Source organism: Canis lupus, chromosome 14, assembly GCF_048164855.1.
Source record: "Canis lupus baileyi chromosome 14, mCanLup2.hap1, whole genome shotgun sequence".
Taxonomy (NCBI): Eukaryota; Metazoa; Chordata; class Mammalia; order Carnivora; family Canidae; genus Canis; species Canis lupus.
Window position 1 is genome coordinate 26915569 of NC_132851.1, and position 19629 is coordinate 26935197.

Here is a 19629-nt window from a genome sequence, read left to right on the forward strand (position 1 = left end):
GAGTAATTTGCCCAGCTTTATTAATGGGCATCTTCAAATCCTTACCAACTTTAATTGCCAATTAATTAAAAGATTATTGGATAAACAATAGGTTGTACTACATTGTGAAGATAACAAAATTTGCTGTCACAGTGCCTAATGAACATTCTTTACCCTATTGCCCTACGAATCTTTCAGCTCCTGGATTTCTGAAGTAAAGAAACCCAAGAGCTATTTCCTGAAAATTAGAGTTAAGTCACATCGACATTAAAAGGCTTCTGGGTCAAACTGTGTTTAGGGCCAGCCCCAGGCAATCGTAATTTAATTAAAGCAGAATAGGGAGGGAAAAAAATAGCAGCAAGTGAAATAGTCTGAACAAAAACCTTGGTCTTAAAAATCCAATGCCTCCATCCCCAACATTTGCTATATACTTCATTTTTCTCACTTTTCTTATCTGTAAAATAGAGATAATTCATTGAACTGAAAATAACAGAGACACAAAAATAACAGTGGTCTTAACAAGGTAGAATTTTATTTCTTCAACTTGTAAAAGATCCAGAGGTAGACAGTCAAGGACTTTGGCAGCTCTGCTCTACAGAGATTTCAGACCATAGGCACCTCCTGTTGTTTTCCCTCCATGAGAGGGGTCTCTACTTCCAAGATCACCTCCAAGTCTAAGAAAGCTGCTCTAACATCAGCCTTCATACATTCAAGCCAACAGAAATAAAATTCATAGGAGGAACAAACCATCTATACCAGGTCTCTGTTAAGGAAAGTTTCTGGAAGCTTCCAAGTGACACCCCAGCTTACATCCCATTGGCCAGAATTTAGTCATATGGCCATATATATCTGCAAGGAAGGTTGGAAATTTTAGTATTGGTCTGGACAGCTATGTGTCTAGGATGGGGAGTTTTACCACTATATAAATAGTGGGGGCGGGGGTGGAAGCTGGGGGATACCGAGCTATCTCTAACCCAAGGTATAACTCAAAGAGTTGTTATAAGAGTCTAATAAGATGATGAATGTGGAAGAGCTAGCAAAGTGCCTGGCTTATAGAAGATGTTCAATAATTTCTGGCTGAACCTGATGAACAAAAAGAGAAAATAAAGTTTCTGAGAATCTTGAACCCTCTAAAGAGTAATGAGAGTGTGCTCCCTTAGGACATGCATAGACGAAAGGATCTGAATTCCCCAGGGGCACTGATGAACCAGGTAATGACCCGTCTTTGACCTAAGCTTCTGTTCAAGTTTTCAAGAGACCAAGAAGTGCTAATTGTCTTCTGCATCTCATTCCTCCATGTCTTTGATTACACATTTTTTCTCTCCAAAATCTCCTCTTTCTCCTTCTCCACCTTGCCAAGACTCAGTCCAAATAGCACGGTCATCAAGCAGCCTTCTTAACACCCCAGGCTGGGTTAGGTGTCCTTTTTGCTGAGTTATCAGAAGTTGATGCATACTGCTGTCATAGAAGTAACTGTATTGAGATTCATAAGTTATTATAAGTTGATGTTGTCATAGCAGTAACTGTATTGAGATTCATCTGCTAATATGTCTCTGTTATTGAACTGTGAGGTCCTTGAGGGAAAACATAAAGCCTCACACATCTTTGTATTCCCAAAACTGACCAAATCCCAGACCTCAATCCCTTATTCTCATCCAGGGAATTTGAGTACATGTTTGATGAACATTATAGGAGATTGTTGGCAAGATGACAATGTAAGGTTTTATGTACAACTTGGAAATAAAATAGATAAAAATTCTCTTCCCTGACTCCCTGATTTCTCATGGACAGAACCCAGCACATATTGGGTCCTTGGTGACTTCCTGTTCTGCCCAACTAAACAGACTGAAGATTAAAATTCATTGAGACACCAATATTCCAGAGATACTGACAAGTTTGGGAAAGACAGAAATCAAATGTAAACTCTGTATGTACACAAACTTGGATAAAGAGAGGATGGGAGAAACAAAACAAAAAAAAAATGCTTTGATGTTGTGTGTCAACTATACTCAAATTAAAAAAAGAAATTAATTACAAAAGTCAGATCTGGCTTCTTTAGGAAGTCGAAAAATTTTGGTTACCTCTAAAATTATATTACAAACAGTCAAAATTATAACAGTCAAATAGTTATAAAATAAGAGTCATAGATTTATCCACTCCCCACTAGAATGTCTAGGGTACATCTCAGGATTAAGGCTGTTTGCAGACAGCTGATTTCAGACTATATAAATAAAAACAATGCCGAAAGGGAAAAGAAAGATATACATGGAGAGCTACTTAGAAGGCAGAGTCATGAGAACTTGGTGATCGAATAAATACAACAGAATATGGGTAAAGAAAGACATTAGGAAAACTCTAGTTTAAAATTTGAGAAAACATTAAGAAAACAAGGGAACTTTGGCTTGGGAAGAAGTCTTCATGGAGGCAGACCTGTTGTTTCCATATATCAAAGACTGTATTCTATGGAAAAAAAAAAAAAAAAAGCTGGGTTTGTTGTGTGTGATACCAAAGGTTAAAACTGGAACCGGGGTTGAAAGTTCACAAAAATTCTGCTTGAATGACATGAAGAATTTTCAGGGATCCATGGCTATTCAAAAATTAACACAAGTGTCGGCAAGAGGCAGGGAGCTTCTCTTCAAGACTGTAACTGGGGAGATGTCAGATACAGCTACTTTAGAGGCCATCTATAGATGCAGACTGCCTGCCTCTCATCTCACTTCTGGTAACATCCCAACTGTCTTTGAAGAACCACTCCTTTCCCCTCTGAGTCCATGGGAGTCGGGTGAAACTGGTTCCGCTCTGTTGCTCCCAGGCTGGTCTGGTGGCCCAAGTCTGTATGGTGAAGCGTCTCATAGAATGGCTATAAAGAGAGCATGTAATCAAAGCCAGGCAAATAAGGATCCCCCACCCCCATCTGAGTTTTTGCAGGAGTCATAGGGAAGTTTGGCTCTCTGAGCAGAGCACCTATGGTGATAGACAGAAAGCCTGGAGAGGAGGGCCAGCCAGCCACGAGCTAGGGAAAGAGATTTAGGAATGAAGACAATACACAGGAAAGCCAAGTGGAGAAGGAGAGAGACAGAGATAGAGATTCAGGAGACAAAGAGGAGAGACCAAGACAGAAGGAAAGAGAGAGATTAAGAGGGAAAGAGAAAGAAAGAGAAAGGCAAAAAGGGAGGAAGGAAAGAAAAGAGTCAGATTCAAAGAAAGAGTAACAGAGGTTGAGAGAAAGGAAGAGGAATGAGTATAGGGAGTGGAAGAGAGAGAAACCCAAAGACAGACCTGTATGTAGCTGTTCCTCAGACTGGTTGCATCTTTTTAGAGACTCAAAAAGAAAAATACCTTTTTGCTTTTAGCCAGCCAGTTTAAGACAGGCTTGTTGTCACTTGTTCCCCGCACCCCAAAGAATCCTTTCTGTGGACATTGTATAGAAAATCCAAGTATAAAATGAGAAGTGGCTCCCGACAAAAGATCAATGTCAATGAAGCTTTGAAACCAGTGTATTTTGATAACAATTAGACACTTTTAGGTTAAAAAAAATTTAAAAATAATATTTGACATGCTGTAAAGATTAAAATAAACCTGGACAATAGTGTTGGTCCTTAATGCTACCAAGAGCTTCCCAGGTATAATCTGATCCCAACCTCCGTCAGAGGGCAGAGAGAGACTGGAAGCTGGAAGTGGCAGGCCACTTGAGGCTGGTAAGGGGCAGATTTAATAATAGCAAAGGCCCTAACTGGGCACAGGGCGCAGTCACGTACACCATGCAGGTGTTCTCAATACCACACCACTATCCCAAGGCTGTGACCTCGGAGACGCCTCTGGGAGCTGAAAGTGGGAAAGGCCAGGGGAACTCACTTTCCAAGGACAAGGGAGGGGGTGAGGAGCCTCTGGGCCCCCTGGGCCAGCTCACCAGTCAATCAGCCTTTTTGATGATGTTCCCCAACAAATAACAACAATGAAGGTATCTTCTGTCATAATGGTACTTAGGGTACTTACCAAGCACCTTGTAATGCATCAGAGGGGAGCACATTTCTCTCCTGATTCTGGTGATTATTTGTAGAAGTTACATCACTTCCTTTCAGGAATATACTAACGAAAACGGAAAGGAAAAATAGACAGTAAATATGCCCAAACCCAGAACAACAGGATTGGGGTGGGAGTGGGGGAGAGGGAGGGGGAATACAAAATACCAAAAAGCAACATTTTAATTCTAAATGCTTTGGACCTTGCAAAGCACCCTGACATTCTGATGCGGCTCTTCCTCGCTAAAGATGTCTTTCAGTGTCTTTGAGGGCCTCCCCCAAAGATCGACAGCATACTAAATAGAACTGAAATGTTCTTTATTCCACCACTGGATCATGCTTTTAATAGGAGAGTATAATCTCATTACAAGCTCTAGTAGTCATCCAGATTACGATCTTAATTGCCAGTATAGGTAAAAGTGTAATAATATATGCTTATCCTTTTTTTTTTTTGTAATGACATAATTAAAGAAGAACAAGAAAATTTTTTCTGTGAGCCAGTCTCCTAGGCCTCAGGCTATTACAGACTTTGCCCCACTTTTAGATGTGGTATTAGGTGGTATCAATTCTTCGAAAACTATACAATATTTTAAAAACACTCTTACATTTTAAGAACATCATAGAGTGGGTCATTCTGTCCCCTCCCAAAATCTCTTTCCCTCTTTTTGGAAACAGAAGATCTATGTTCATCTGCTGACCTATCATCACTTCTTACTTACCTTGACAAAATCAGTTAACATCTCTGAGATTCAGTCTTCCTCATCCATGACATGGGACTGTAAATGCCTACTACACATACACATAGACCAAGAGAGGAAAAAAAAAAGTGTAAGGCTTTTACAGTTCTAAACTATTATATCACTTTAAAATGGATTTTCATTGAGTGTTTGGTATAAATGATATGCTGAGGTGACACACGTTATTTACTTTTTACTCTTCTGATATAGAACCTCAATGGAAGAGATCTTAAAAACTCCCAAGGACCAGGTACATTCCTGTGAATTAAATAGCCATCTTCTCATGATTTCTTCTGTAAACCAGGTGTCAAGCCTCTCTGGAGGAATGGATTTGAACATGTAGCCACTAGTGATACGCTAGGAATGGAAGCCAACCTCAGAGTCTTAGGGTCCAAGACTGGAATACACACAAGCTAATGATGGTAATCAGATCAAGATGGAGGAACAAACATATGCTCAATGTAGATTATGAGAGTGAGGACCAGAAGCTGGGAATGGGTCAGAAAGAAACAAGGATCCTTCAATGAGATGAGACTTTGTGGATCTAGATTGAACAAAAAATTCCTCACGACTTGTTCAAGCTTTGGACTCTATCTGGGTGATCAAACCTTTCAATATTGAGGACATTCAGGGGAAGAAGAAAAATTTTGGGGGTCATTACTACTTCCAGTAGATCCCTAACTCAGTAGGGATCTATGAAACCCAATTAGAATTATTGCGAGAACTTTTAGTAACATATGACTTCAAGTCTCTAATTTTAACTTTTCTTGTACTTCCTTCCTTCTGACCATATATCAGCACCCAGTGCATAGTCGGGGTTGAGCAAAGCTCCATCAAAAGATGAATAAATATGAATTATATAGTTCATGTGCCATGCACTGAGCTTAGCAAGGGAAATAAGAACCTTAAAAGACAGGCATGGCCCTGCCTTCATGGAACTTATGGTCTGACCATGAAGACGGGCACTTAAAAGCAATTCTTCAAGCACTACTGTGGGTAAAGCACCAGAAATAAAGGGGAAGCAGAAGCAAATGGGAGATAATTAGCTGAAAAGGGGCTGATGGAAAAATGCAGAAGCAGGAGGAAGTGCTTGGTTAGAGACTACATCCCTGGGAGGGCAAGGGGCATGGCACATGTGATCAAGGTCCAATCCAGTCATCACACCCAAGAAATGTTTCCCCTGGAGAAGCACATGTAACCTCAGTTTAAAAAGGATGGACAAAAAGGGTGCCTAGTGGTTCAGTTGGTTAAGTATCTGCCTTCAGCTCAGGTCATGATCTCAGGGTCCTGGGATCAAGCCCTGCATTGGGCTCCCTGCTCTGTGGGGAGTCCGCTTCTCCCTCTCCCTCTGCCCTTCCCCCCACTCATGTGCGCGCGCTCTCTCTCTCTCTCTATCTCTATCTCTCTCTCTCAAATAAATAAATAAAGTCCTTTTTTTATGTAAATATGGAGCACAGCAGAGCTACCAAAAGTGGCTATGTCTGTTTGCCAGCTCCAGGGGCCTTCCTTCACAAACACTGCCTGGCCCTGCAGCCAAGATAACAGGGACTGTAGATGTGGACCAAGTTAGCCAAGGGAGATTTTTCTAGACATGGCAGGGAGTGGAGAACAGGATTGAGCTCCATCAGGGCAGGTTGTCAATGGTGGGTAGTCATGTACAAAAATCAACATGTAACATAGCTAAGATTTCCTGGACACCTACAATGTGCTTAGTGCTCTTTGAAGACATATGTATATCTTAGGAGAGAATATTCGTGTGTGTGTGTGTGTGTGTGTGTGTGTGTGTGTGTGTAGAAATATTTATTTAACCTTCATAGCAATCCTATAAGGTAGGTGCTATTTTGTCCCATTTGACAGATAAGAAAACAGAGACTCAGAAAGGTAGTGAGCTGACAAAGGTCACATAGCTAGGAACAGGGGTAGGGCACAAACCAGGAGGTCTGGGCCAGAGCCCTTAGGACCAAGAACAATCACCAAGAACCAAAGTGATGCAGCAGAGAAGGGCTACTAGAAGCATCCTTCCCCTCAGTGCTTGGAGACCAGCAGCTTTTGCTGAGGCAATTGCTCTTGGGTTTCATAGCCATTCTCTCAAGACTAATACAAAAAAAAAAAACTATTTCTAAACCCAATAGTTCATGAAACCAGGACCGTCGATACAGTGGCTTCTGCCAATCTAGGAAGAATTGGAATAACCTACATCTCACTGAATGTTTCTGAGGAACAGCTTGGTCAGGGGCAGCTGACAGGGCCTGACAGGAGCCTCCGGCAGCATCAACACAAATAATACTTCTGAATTGGAAGTAATGTGAATCTAGTGGTGGTCAGCTGTCCCAGAAATCAAATTCAGGTCCAAAGCATCTACCCTATATTAACCTTTTATGTTTCCAAATTGCAGCCTTAATCTCTTTCCATCAGCTTACTTGTAATTGCATCAGAGACCCCACAAACCTATCATTATTCCTCTCAGAGGCCCTGAGGCAAATCATTTGTGTGCTCTCTGATTGAGTGCCCTGTTAGTTAAGTGGGGAAAGGGAAAAAGCCTTCTTCACCACAATGCTGTGAAAATTCACAAGATTCCTGCACAGTGCACTTTGAAGATATGGTACTCCCTTCAAAGAAGACATGTCCCTTGATTTTCAAGATGTCCAGGATGCATGAGGAAAGGGAAAACCAATATTTTGATTCTTGCTCATAGAAGTCTTTCATTCATTCATTCAAAAAGTAATTCTTAAAAAAAAAAGTAATTCTTGGGCACTTACCATATGCTAGGCAATATGTTTGGTGCTAAGGAGCCAATGATGAGCAGAGTACACCTTAAAGCAGCTCTCAAGCAGCTGATGATCTATTTAGAGCAATGGTGCTCTGTCCTGGCTGCATATCACAATAGGCTGGGAGACTTTTAAAAAGACCGATGTCCAGTTGGCCCCACTCCAGGCCAATTAAATAAAAATCCATAAAGTTAGGCCTCTGCCATTTGTATTTTTTAATCTCCCTAAATTATTATGATAGCTAAAGACAGTTGAGAACCACTGGGGTAGAATGAATGACTTATCCTCTCTGCCTTGGCACAGCCTTTGTTAGAACAGCATTATAATTACAGACCTTTGGCACCTGTAAGAAATCCCTTTACCATTTTTGTCTATAAGACAGTCAGGTGGTCATTTGAAGCTTCTCTAAGGCATACATTGGAACTCTTGAATTGGAAAACTGGATACAGAAATAAAGCCATCAGCTACTGACCCAGACTGGTGACCCTTTGATATCCATGATTCCATGTCCTTTGAAGGGAGGGATTAACAATCACTGTATTCTCTGTAAATAGCCAAGAAACTTAACAAATGATCAATTAATATATGAAGGTAGGAATGGACATATATATATATATATATATATATATATATATATATATTTTTTTTTTTTTTTTTTTTTTACTTACCTGGATACCTTTGTCCAAGAATTCCCCTCTACAATGGTCGAGAGAATGACTCCTTCTCTCTCTCTAAATCCATGTGGTTTTCGATAGGGCTACTACCCTCAATCCCTTGGCTCCAAAAAATGTCACCTGCCCCAGATCAAGCTAATGTGTAACAAAGTATACTCTTTGCCTATAACCTACACCAAGCCAATCAATGTCCATCATCAGCCTTTTGCTGAAACAAACAGATATCATTTTTGTTCATGGTTACTCTGCTGGACATATGATAAATTGAAGTTACTGGTGGGCCTGCCAGTCATCAGCTGGGAAGAATTTGGCTGAGAATAAGGTCAATGCAGATTTCTGATGATCTGAGTTGAGTACCTGGATCCAGGTAAGCCTGAACATCTACCCTTAATCTTTTCTTTATATGAACTAATAATTTCCAGTTTTTGGCCAAAGACTTTCTGAATCATATTTCATCTCTTACAGTCAAAAGGCTTTTCACTAATAAAGTGGGTAAATAAATGAATTCTCTGCTCCTTACTCTTCAGGTAGGGAAACAGCATGGCTTCTTTCCTTGTCCTCTAAATTATTGAGAAGGTTTTGGTGGCAACCAAATTGTGTCTAGTCTAGTACAGCTTTCTCCAAAATGTACTCCACAGAACATTGCATGTTCCCACATTCAAATAAGTTGAGAGTAGAATTGTTAAAAGGTATCTTTAGTGCAAAATTTCTCAAACCTGGAGTCTATCAGTGGGAACTCTAAATCTTTCACAGGAACTGAAGTATATTGCATTTTCCCAACTTATTTAAGTACAAGCTTCTTTTTCATCCTACATCTCCTGGGACTAGAGTTTTGGAGGGAGTGGCATTCAAGCTGAACCTAAAGAATGTTCTTCCTTCTGCCTGGAACACTCTTCCCACACGCTCACTCCCAAGCCTGTCCATTTCCTATTCCACAGTCACGGAGTGTAAAATTCCATTTTCTCCAAAAACTCTTTAACAGAACCACAAATGTCACCCTCCCCCAACTCCAGAGGTTATTTATACTTATCTTTTGCTCTCTTAAGCTCTATTCTTCCTATTTTATGTTATCTATCACACAGAATGATAATTATCCAATGTTTCCCACTTATTATATGGATTATATGGAGGCCATTCTACAATATGGCTGCCAATGATCCTTACCTACGGATATTCATGCTTTTGTGAATCATCTCCCACATTTACTCATGGCTGGCTATTAAATATGGCAGAAGTAAAGATGTGTGACAGGCAAGGTTAGGTCATAAAAGGCATTGCAGCTTCTGGCATGGGTTCATGAATTACTCACTCTGGGAAGAGCCAACCACTAAGGCCATGAGGATGCTTAAACATCCTCATGGAGAAACACTAGGCCTCTGGCCAAGAGCCAGCACCAACTTGCCAGTGCCTTGAGAGTATCAACTTGGAAGTAGATCTTTCAGCCCAAGGGTAGATGTTCAGCCCAGTTAGGCCTTCAGAAGAATGAAGCTGTAGCCAACATCAGCCTGCAATCTAGTGGTAGACCACAAATGATATCTATCTAGCTATTTCCAGTTTCTGACCCACAGAAACCATGAAACTATAAGTTCATAAGGACCAAAACTGAATTGTTTGCTGTACCATAACCTCCCCAATCCACAAGCATATATCATGCACACACATAATTACACACACACGCACACACTACACAAATCCTAATTATAGCACTTAAAACAAAAAAGGCACTCAACATTTGTGAATGGATAAATAATAGATGAATGAATGTTTAAATTATAAATAAGCATGTGTACCTATATATGTCTGTAATATATATATATATATATTATGTATATATGTATATATATATATACACACACACACACACATACATATATTGTGGGAACTGGCTGATAATTTGGGTAATAATGTAAGAGAGGAGAAATATTCCTTTTAAGTTATTTAATACTTAAAGCCTTGGAAGACTGTCAAATGGAAATTTATATATCTCACTGTGACTGTAGCCCCAAAATGGGAAATTCAGAAAACCCAACTTTAGCATGAGATCTGCATAGTTTTAGACAACTGCCATATTCTCTCTGGACGTCACTCAGCCTGCTATGGTAGAAAATATGAGTTAGACTAAGGTATTTTCAAAGACTATGTCAGCTCTAACTTTCAAAGACCCCAAGATAGCAAGCTTGGTGGAGGTCTCATACCAACAGCAGGAATGGAAGTCAGCTTGGCTAGCACAGGGTCCTTTTGTGACACAGCCATGGAAGGAAGCCCGAGTCACCTGCTGATGTTTTATCCTCTTCTGTCCATCTTCCACTGTCCTTTGTCTTGGACGGGGTAGCACTAATGGGACCCCAGGTTGCAGTGAGCGGGTAAAGGTGTTATCAGAACAGTTGTCAAATATCTGTAGCACACCATGCTCCCAGGATTTTGTCTTGGAGTGGTGTGGGTCCTTGGCCATGGAGGTGATGGTGGTGGTGTCACCTAAAGCCTTTGGAGCCCCGTGTCTCAGAGTCAGTCCTCAAAAAACAGCTCCTGCCAATGGTCTCACATAGTCAACTCTTAACAGATACAACAGCTGCTTTCTAAGAACATAGTGTAGCTTTTAGGCATTCTGCCTAGAAATTCTTTTTCACTGAATTCCTGGAAGAGGCTGCTTGATTTTCTCCACACCCAAGACTCAGAGGAGCCTAGCAGGCCAGAAAGCCAAGAAAAGCCACACACTGCACCTGAGGAAATTATGTCTGCTCAACCCAGGCTTCTGGGGGGAGTAAGAAAGCTGTTCTGTGAGTGTGAGTGTGAGTGTGAGCAAGGAAGGAGAGACTGTAATTCTAGTTTTATGGCATATTGGGTAGTACAATGGTGATTAGAGTTGCAAATAAATGTGTAATGAGTATTTAACATGTATCAGGCATGTGACATGTGAGTCTCCTTTATTCCAATGAATCCTGAAGGTCATGCATATTTTTTATCCACTGTATGATTCACAGAACATTGGATAGGAGTACACAGAAGAGTCTTGTCCCAATCTAAGCCTTCCTCAACCACCAGGCTATCTTGCTTCCTAAACAAAGTCATTGAGGGTATGTGTTGTGAGCTTGTGGTGCAGAGAAAAGGGTAGAAAAATAAATACATTTTAGAGTAGGGTTATTGATGACCCATGGGCCAAATCCAATCCACCACCTGAATTCATAAATAAAATCTTACTGGAGCACTGGCAAGTTTATTCATTCCATTTCCAATGGTTGCTTCCACTCTACCATACTCGAATGGTATATATGGTCTGTATGGCTCACCCAAAGTCTGTTTACCATCTTGCTCTTTAGAGAAAAAGTTGATCAGCTCCTGTAAGGCTGTGGTAATATAGGTAATATAACTGTAGGTCCCAGGCTAGACAGTTATAAATAAAATTTCTAATTAGCTTTACTTAAATACTGAAAAGAATTGGAAAATTGGCCAAATACTACTCACAATTAAATGTCCATTTACAGAACAAATTGTACCAAATTTGTTCTTATATTCTGAAAGTCACTAAGAGAGCTAAAGCCATCAGTAAAATAAGACCAGACCTTAAGTGTAGGACCACTCTGTGTAAAGTTGGCTGTCTGAGCGATTAAATCCCACACCATCCTCTGAAGGGCTCAGGGGCATATTGGCTCAAAAGAGTTGTCCCCCTACAAGGTTTCGTGTGACAGCTGGAGCCACCACTCAGACAAGAGAAAATAGTGATGAGCCTAAACAAGTGGTAGCCTTTCCCATAGTCTCCACCATTCCTAATTCTTTCCACTAGCTCCCAAACCCAGAGCACAAGGCACCCCATTAAGAATTATTTAGCTCAGAGAGCAAAGGGAGGGAGGATGTCCCCACAGAAATTTAGGAACTACTGAAGAACCTCAGAGATCAGTGTAATTCAGCAGAAACGAAGCGTTAAGAAGGTAAGTGACTTCCCCATGGGCCACAGAAGTTATCATTCAAGCCCCAGTGTCTCTCTCAGGTCTTACTGCAAACATGAATCTGAGCAGGGATGTTTGTAGGCAAATGAGAAACTTCTTCTCCCCAGTGCTTTGATGTCTGCCATAAAAGGACAATATGGGCTTGAATCAGTGTTTCCCAAGTTTTAGGCATTTCTGGAGCACCTTTACAATTTTACAGGTTTCTGAATGGGACACTGCACCATTGGCTTCCAATATTTAATTCAATCACATACCTTAATTTCACAAACATGGAAAATCAGTATCAGGTTTCCCTAAATAGAAAAAACTATGTAAAAAAAAAAAAAGAAAAAGAAAAAGAAAAAACTATGTAAATACAACAATGGTGTTAAATTCCAGGTAGATCACATTGCTCACCCAAATTCTGATCCAGAACCCTCCTCTCCCTTCCTTTAGAAAGAATGGAGCAAACGTCAGAAAGGTCTAAAGGAGTAACACCAAACTGAGCATCTCCTCAGAAGGAACAGAAGAGAATTAAAAAGAGAACAACTTTCTCACAGCCTCATACCATTAGCAGTATTCTCCCCAGACATTTGGGAAACACTGAAACCAGACAGTCTGATTTCATGAGAAGTACAAAGCCAGCCAAAGAGTTTGGGAGAGGGAGTAGACCATCAGAAGGAAAGATTCCCTTCCTAAAATGGATTACATCCTCCAGTTTCTTGGTTGGAATCTCATGCACAGCCAGTGGAAACAGCGTGGCAATGTATGACATGAATGACTGCATGTCTTTGGGTGGGTTATATAATACACTCTCTAAGCACATTTCCTCATCTAGTAAAAAAAAAAAAAAAAAAAGAAAGAAGAAAAAAAAGAGTGACAGGAGGAATTAACAGTAGCTACCCTGCAGAATCCCGTAGCTAGCATATGAAAAAGTGCCTGGTGTATAGTTGGCACCCTGAGCCTTCCCAGCCAGAATTGATTCTCCTGTTTTGGACTTTCTGTTTTTGAACTTTCCTTACCTGGTCTCTAAAGCACACCAAATGAAGTGTGTTCTAATTTTGGAAATGAGTTAACTGTTTTCTGAGATAAGCAAGAACAGCCTTCTCTTCTCTGTAAGTTCCATGAGATGACCCACTATGGAACTGAGTTCCACAGTAGGGTGTGAGAGTCCCTACCACTGCCAACCACCACATAGTGACCCCCTCACAGAATCCTCAGGGGCTGAAAGAGTATGCCATCTATAATACCAAGCATAGCCCCAGGGAATATACATTCTACATGATTGAATACTCAAGATCACCTTTAAGGTGGAAATTTTATTCTCATTTTAGCGATGGCAAAACCAAGGCCAGAGAGATTAAGTAATATACTCAAGGTCATAGGGTTAGTAAGTGGACAGGATTTGAAGAGAAGCGTGTTTGATGACATAGTCCTCTTCTTTCTTCTCTTCCATTTAATACCTGAATTTTGTCTCCATAATTTCAGTTGTCCTGCCAGAGATCAAGCTTCTGCTTCCTGACTAATGAGAATAATTGGTCCCTGTCCTTCTCAGCACATCCTTTCATGTGTCTTCTACAGTATGAATACTTCATGTGGCTCAGCCTTCTCTGTACATCACCAGATCCTCTTTCCCAACCTCCTCACATAAATTCAGCCCTGTCACCTTTTCTCACTCTCTGCTGCCTCCTTTTAACTGGTTCCAATCTCTCAGTGTCTGCTCATTAGTGGGCTGTTGGGGACCAAAGGCCTTCTGTCGGGAGACCCCAAAGGCACATCGGCATTGGGTTGAGTAATTACCCAGTGCATCGTGAAAGAGTTCCTTACCCATCCCGGCAATAGGAAGGTGCCAACTAGAGATTCAGGGTGACAAGAGTGGGCAAGTGGGCAAAGAAGGAGAGTGTCACTCACTCCACAGTGGCAAGAAAAGTAGACAGAGGTAAGTTGGCTTATGAACAAGTGTGAAAATGGAACTCAAAACCATGTCAACAGAAGTATTTAATCCCGAGTCACCTTAGGGCATGTCCTAAGCAAAAGAACCAGTAGAATGGAGATATAAATTAGAAGAGAGGTGCCTGGGTGGCTCAACTGGTTGAGTGTCTGACTCTTGATTTCAGCTAGGGTCGTGATCTCAGGGTGGTGGGATCAAGCACTGCATTGGGCTTTGCACTCAGCGGGGAGCCTCCTTGGAATTTTCTCTCTCCCTCTCTCTCTGTACACCCCTCTAAAATAAATAAAGAAATTTCAAAGAAGAAAAAAAAGACAGGTCTCTTCCTTCAAAGGATCCACTATCCAGCACCCCACATCCAATATGGGAGCCACTTGCCATGGATGGTTATGAGTACTTGAAATGAGGCTAGTTGAAACTGAAATGTGCTATATAAATGCACACTACATTTTGAAGACTTAGTATGGAGGAAAATACTAAAAATATCACACCAGTAATTTTTTTACATTGATAACTGGTTGAACTGATAATATTATTAATATACAAAGTTAAATAAAATACATTATTAAAAGTAATTCCATGAGGAGAGCCTGGGTGGCTCAGTTAAGCATCTGCCTTTGGCTCTGGTCATGATCCCGGAGTCCTGGGATTGAGCCCCACATTGGACTCCCTGCTCAGCGGGAAGTCTACTTCTCCCTCTCCTTCTGCCCCTCCCCCCCCAATCATACTCTCTGTCTCTGTAAAATAGATAAATAAAATCTTTTTTTTTAAAGTAATTTTGTGTATTTCTTTTCAACGTTTTTTTTTTTTTTCATATGAGGCTGCTAGAAAATCTAAAATGACATGTGTGGCCCTTGTCATATTTCTGTTGAATAATACCAGTCAACTCAGTGAAGCAGGCACAGAGATGACATACACGTCAAATTACGACACTTGTTTAACTAGACGCAGTTCCCTATTGGTGAGTGGACAGCTTTTCCAAGTGGGGGAAACACCGCCATCATTTCTTTACACAATTCACATCGTTTCCACAACATTCATTTCCTACCAATTTCTTTTCCATTTTTCTTACTATTGATCTTATGTATGTCTCCATCAGAGGATAGGTTCAGTACACATGACATTGTCTTCCACCTTGCGGTCACCCAGCACCACTCCCAGAAGTTACTACAGTTCTAGCATGCAAGAAACGACTGTAGCAGTAGATGAATCCAACACATATTTACCTAGACCCATTTCACAGGAACCATTTCAATCTAAATGGTAGACAAAGGCTCTTGATTGGAGTGCAGAAACAAAAGACACCTGGAGATCCTCAAAGAGAGGGTGGAGAATCTATTACTACTACACAAGCAGGGTCTCAGCTGGATGCTTAGCATGTGAAATCTGACATACACTTTAAAGAACTCTATAAAAAAAAGTACACTCCTATTTTACAGATGAGGAAACGGAGACCCTAGAGTTACGTAACTGCCTTAAATTTGCACAGTTAATAAGAGGGCAGTGCTGGCAGCAGAGATCGTGTCTGCATGTGTTCAAAGCTCACAGCTTTTCCTTTATGGGCACCCCCACACAAAGATTTCAGCTTCAACTTTGGAAAGTATTGCTGACTTTTCTACAAGCAATTTTTCTGAGCACTTGAGGAAAGATATGTAAATACCTATGCCTCTCCAAAGGAGGAAAATCCACAGAGACACAGGCCACATGATTTTGTTCCCTCTGGGCCCAGCTGCTGAGAGTAGCTTCCTTTGTGGCTCCAAATTGTGTCTTATCCCACAGGTTCACAGTGTGTAGACTCCCAGACCCATAACCTAACACTTGGAAACCAGCCAGTGGAGGAGGGAGGGAAAGAATATTTTCGCAATTGCTAAAGAGCTATTCCTGGAGCTAGGGAGTGTTGACACCAGGCTGTCAGAGAGAGAACAGAGAAGGACTCTAATTTGGAAACATTTTACACTGTGTACTTGACAACGTATACTAGGTGGCAAAAAACAGCGAGGGAGGCTCAGACTGGGTAACTGAATATGGGCTGGCTTATTGTCAGCCTTAACATATACTAGGTGACAAAAAAGCAGTGACAGTGGCTCAGATTGGATAACCAAATATGGGCTGGCTCATTGGTGGCCTTGTTAGTGCAATAACTCCAACTTTCAAAAGGTAAAGTGGGATATTGGTAGCTGGGGTCAAATCCAGCTTTGCCACTTATTAGCCACATGACTTTGAATAAATCAAGCTCCTTGTACTTCATTCTCTCACCTATAAAATGAGAACAATAATAATCCTTGTCTCATGAAATCATTATGAGACTTAATTCAAGTCAAATATATAATATACTTTCAACAATATAAGTGGTAGCTACAATTATTATAATGATTCTGAGTGGGCTATCCCAGAGGTAGCTCTGTTCCAGCATTCTCAAAAATAGGGTAAAACTAGGTAATACTACCCAAAAGGACATTCTTTTCCCACCGATGCATGGAAGTGGTGAGGTTTTCTTCATTTGTTTACAGCTAGCAGGGAAAGAAGTAGAAAATGTTGGTAGAGAGGAGAAAGACAATGGCAGGCATAAAGACATTAGAAATGAAAGGGAAAAAGTTATAAGAATGTAAAGTTTACATAGGATGGGCTCTCACCTTATCAATGTGAGTTTGACCACAAGCTTTTCCCATTTTTGTGACTCTAGATTATTTCCTCCCCTATTCACATGGCTTTGAAATGATGCATCCAGTAGGGTTTTATTAAGTAATAATTACAAAGCTCTAATAGCATGTTATTAGGGATGGGGCTAAGTGCCCAACAGAGCTCTTGAAAAGATCGAAAGGGCCAAGTTACCTTGAGTTGATGGAACTCTAGTCTAGGGGGTGGTGTGGTAGTGTGAACTATATGAAATGTTCAGTGGGTTCTTTAAGAATCCTGAAGGTGATTCAATCCATCATCAACATGAGACTGAAATAGGGTGTCAGGAACAACCGTTTCTGGAGCTATTTCTCTCTCTCCCTAATATGTCAGAAAGAACTCAGACATAAAGCTCAGGGCAATTGCAGAGTCAGAAAACAAATTTCAGACTGATGATGCTTTGACCATGAGCTGTGGCTACATACACACAACATGTGCATTGAACAGTGATTCTCTAATACAGTAATTGTATATGACATCTCAATTGTTTCTAGCACTTGTGAGGAAGATAAACAAAAGAAGGAGTACCCCCAAAGAACCACTTTCATGATTTTTACTTCCAAGTATGCTTCTACTTCTACTGTGTGATTAGTGTCTGATGGCCAAATGGGAATTTCTTAAATGAAGCACCACCACCACCACCACTCATCACAGCGTGATCATAAAACCTTCAGGTTCATTGTTGAAATGAAGCTAAGGCACTTAATCTTGCTAGAAGATTGGTGGACTAGGCCTGGACCTCCAACGTGTACCTATTCTTTCCTTCTCTGATAGCTGCAAATACACAAAATAAGCAATTATAGGTATAATCACAGGCTCTGTAGACAACTCTGAGGTCTAAGTCCCAGCTCCATTATCCCATAACTGTCACCCTGGGCAACATACTCTCAGAGCCTGCATGTCCTCTTTCAGAAATTTCCCAACCAGCTGCTGACCAGTACCATGTCCTCCCTGCAGGGAAGAGCCAAGGACAGCACTTGGCTGTCGAATTCAGGATGGATGGGATCCATTTTTCCTTCCTTCATTCAGTAAATATTTATTATGCCCCTATGTGTACATTAACTGTGCTGTGAAACAAATCTCCGAAACCTTTGGGACCTAAAATTCTGACCATTAGTTCACAGTTCTGTAGGTCAGCAATTTTGGCTGAGGGGCTCAGCATGGTAGCTCTTCTCACCTCTACTGAGCTTCCTCATGGGTTTGCAGTCAGCTGTAGGTGACTGTCACATGTAGATGGCTTTCACTTACGGTGTCTTGATTCTGGTCCATGGATCTCATGCTCCATATGCTCTTGTTTCCTTCAGCAGGCTAGGCCAACCAAATTCTCACAGCAAAGTCAGGTTGTAAACACAAGGAAGCCTAACTGAGCACGAAGAATGAATGGAAGCATACCAGGGCTCTTGGGGCCTAAGCTTGAAACTGGCACATTAGGCCTGACCTCATTAACTTTACAGCCTCCTGGAGGGGAGGAACTTACACACTTGAAATGCATTGGGATGAATCGGGGATCCTAAAACCCTCAGAAATATTGAGTGGGTGGGTGTTCCCACTTGTTCAGCCACTCTATCATCTGAAACCCTCCCTTTATGGAATGGATGGGGGCAATGTGTTAGAATAATCTCAGGCCATAAATAAGAACAAAAGTTTTTATTTTTTTCTATATTCAGAAGCTAGATTTGAATCTCAGCTCCACCACGCCATAGCTGTGTGAGCCAGGACAAGTTATTTAATGTCTTTGGGTATTGTTTCCTCCTTTGCAACATGGAGAAAATATATGCTACCTGTTTAACTTTGGGCGAGTCACTTGCATATACTAAACACAGTTTCTTCATCTTCGAATGAGGTATTAACTTCATTCTCTCACTAAAAAGTCCATGAGATGATGTGACAACTGGGTATAAGGCCTGGCACTTAGAAAGTGATTTTTAGAAAATAATCGACTTTATTTTTTCAAAGCACATTAAGGCTCACAGCATGGTTGTGAGGCAGGTACAAAGTTTTCATATAATCCTGCCCCATTTACATATAGCCTCCCCGTTGTCAACGGCTCACACCAGAGTGGACATTAGATACAACTGCATTGACACAACATTGCATTGACACAACATTGACACAACATCATCACCCAAAGCCTATAGTTTACATCAGGGTTCACTCTCGCTGTTGTTCATTGTATGGATTTTGAAAAACCTATTTTGAAAAACCTATTATGACATATATCCCTCATTATAATTTCGCACAGAACAGTTTCACTGCCCTAAAAATCTTCTGTGCTCTACCTTTTCATCTCCTCTCCTTTACCCCTTGAAACCACTGATAATTTTTTATTTTCTCCATAGTTTTGTCTCCCCAGAATGTCATATAGTTGGAGTCATACACTATGTGGCCTTCTCAGATTGGTTTCTTTCACTTGGTGATATGAATTTCCTGGGCTTTTTGTGACTTAATGGGTCATTTCTTTTGAATACTCAATACTGTACTGTTGTCTGGATGTACCACAGCTTCTTTATTCATCCACCTATTGAAGGACATCTTGGTGGCTTCCAAGTTCTGGTAATAATGAATAAAACTGCCATCAACATCCATGTCCTCCATCCAGGTTTTTGTGTGGACATAAATTTTCAACTCCTCTGTATAAACACCAAGGAGCACAGTTGCTATATCATACCACAAGAGTATATTTAGTTTTGTAAGGAACTGCCAAAGTAGCTGTATCATTTTGTGTTCCCACCAGCAATGAATGAGCACTCCTGTTACCCCAAATCTCAACATCCTCACTGGCATTTGGTATTGTCAATGTTCTCGATTTTGATTATTCTAATAGTAGTAGTACCTCATCATTGTTCTAATTAGCAACTCCCTGAAGACATATAATGCCTATAAAGCATCTTTTCATGCTAAT

General features: G+C 40.8%; 1 long non-coding RNA gene across 4 annotated transcripts; it reads right to left on the reverse strand.

Annotated features, from left to right (window-relative positions):
• Window positions 1-516: 516 nt before the first annotated feature.
• LOC140603404 (uncharacterized) lies at window positions 517-9408 on the reverse strand. 4 transcript variants are annotated; one of them, XR_012006382.1, is made up of 5 exons: window positions 9345-9408; window positions 7979-8050; window positions 4721-4790; window positions 3976-4068; window positions 518-2839 (listed from the first exon to the last, which is right to left on the reverse strand). It is a non-coding gene; the product is annotated as an uncharacterized lncRNA (long non-coding RNA). The 4 variants fall into 4 exon arrangements; XR_012006383.1 differs by lacking the exon at window positions 9345-9408 and adding an exon at window positions 8175-8315; XR_012006385.1 differs by lacking the exons at window positions 7979-8050; window positions 9345-9408 and adding an exon at window positions 8175-8308 and having other exon boundaries at window positions 517-2839.
• Between the last annotated feature and the right edge of the window lie 10221 nt (window positions 9409-19629).